The 1791-nt window shown below is 71.3% G+C and overlaps 1 non-coding gene across 1 annotated transcript; it reads right to left on the bottom strand.

Moving 5' to 3' along the window:
* Positions 1-367: 367 nt before the first annotated feature.
* LOC128823771 (5S ribosomal RNA) lies at positions 368-486 on the bottom strand. The gene has a single exon (XR_008442007.1). It is a non-coding gene; the product is annotated as a 5S ribosomal RNA (ribosomal RNA).
* Positions 487-1791: the final 1305 nt, after the last annotated feature.

Raw genomic sequence — 1791 nt, 5'->3', positions numbered from 1 at the left:
CCCTGCGGCTTTGGGGGCCGTGGGTCCCCGCTGGCGGAAGCCGCTGGGCGCTGGACACCCGCCGTCCGTCCCGCCTGGCCAGGCCTGGCCTGGGTGGCCGCGGGGCGGGGGGATTCGGGGCGGTCCTGCGGGCCGGCGGCCGGGAGGGTCCGGGCCAGTCCGCCCCATGCCCGGGGTCTCCCCCAGCGGCTTCGGTGGGTCCTCCGCGGAGGAAGCCGGGTGGGGAGCCGGACCCCAGGCGCCCAGACCCGTGACCTGCGGCCGCGACCTCCGACTCGGCAGGAGCGACGAGGGGCTTTCCGGCCCGTCCCCCCCCTCTCCTTCCTCCCCAGAAAAGGAGAGAGAGCTGGCTCGGACCGGGAAAAGCTGCCTACGGCACCTGGGATTCCCAGGCGGTCACCCATCCAAGTACTAGCCAGGCCCGGGACGGTTTACCTTCCGAGATCGGACGGGATCGGGGGCGTTCGGTCCGGTATGGCCGTAGGCACCCGGCCCCCGCGCCTCCTCGCCCGCTTTCCCCTGCCGACGCCCGGGCCTGCCGCACGGTGAGCCCCGGTCGGACTGCCCCCCTGCGGCAGGGCCCCCGTCTCTCGCGGGCCCGGTCCTTTTTTCCTTCTCGAGCTCCGGGGCCCGGGCTGGCCGCCAGAGCCCCTCCGCCCGCCCGCCCTCCCCGGCGTCGGGGAAAATATTGTCCCGGACATCCAGTGCGCCCTGATCCTGTCAGCCGGGGGGGGGGGTGGGTGGGTGGAGGGGGGGCAGTCCCTCGCTGCGGCCGGGGAGGGTGAGCCCAGGGCGGCTTGCCTGCCGTCCGAGTCCCCTCTCGGCCACCAGGTCAACCCCGAGCCGAAAGGGCTGAAAAATTTTCAGAGTCCCCTCCCGGGCACCAGGTCAACCCGTGGAATCGAACGGGTTCGCCTGCTGGCCGGTTCGCTTCCCGGCCACCAGGTCAACCCGTAGGTTTGAACGGGCACGCCCGGTGGCCGCTTTCCCGTCCGGTCACCAGGTCAACCCGGATCTCCCTCCTTCCCTGGGCGCCCCCTCCTCGGAGGCGTCAGGTTCCATTTTCTTTTTCCCCCCAGACTTCCAGGGGCCCGATCCAGTCGGCCGGGAGGCAGTCCCTCGCTGCGGCCGGGGTGGGTGAGGCCAGGGCGGCTTGCCTGCCGTCCGAGTCCCCTCTCGGCCACCAGGTCAACCCCGAGCCGAAAGGGCTGAACATTTTTCAGAGTCCCCTCCCGGGCACCAGGTCAACCCGTGGAATCGAACGGGTTCACCTGCTGGCCGGTTCGCTTCCCGGCCACCAGGTCAACCCGTAGGTTGCCGACGGGGCTAGCCAGTGGCCGGTTTGCTTTCCGGCCGCCAGGTCAACCCCTAGGTTTGAACGGGCACGCCCGGTGGCCGCTTTCCCGTCCGGTCACCAGGTCGACCCGGATCTCCCTCCTTCCCTGGGCGCCCCCTCCTCGGAGGCGTCAGGTTCCATTCTTTTTTCCAGACTTCCAGGGGCCCGATCCAGTCGGCCGGGAGGCAGTCCCTCGCTGCGGCCGGGGAGGGTGAGCCCAGGGCGGCCTGGTCCATGTCTCTAGTGGGCCCGATCCTTTTTTGGGGTGTTTTTTTTTTTTTTTCCGAGCTCCGGGGCCCGGCCCGCCCGGGCAGCCCTCCTCGGAGGCGTGGGGCGGATTTCCCCCCCCCCCCCCAGACTTCCAGGGGCCCGATCCTGTCGGCCGGGAGGATGTCCCTCGCTGCGGCCGGGGAGGGTGAGCCCAGGGCGGCCTGCTTGGCGGCCGGGTCCATGTC

The sequence above is a fragment of the Malaclemys terrapin genome, chromosome 15 (assembly GCF_027887155.1).
Source record: "Malaclemys terrapin pileata isolate rMalTer1 chromosome 15, rMalTer1.hap1, whole genome shotgun sequence".
NCBI classification, from domain to species: Eukaryota; Metazoa; Chordata; order Testudines; family Emydidae; genus Malaclemys; species Malaclemys terrapin.
Note: the sequence above shows the minus strand (reverse complement) of the source record. Positions and strands in the feature narration are given on the sequence as shown.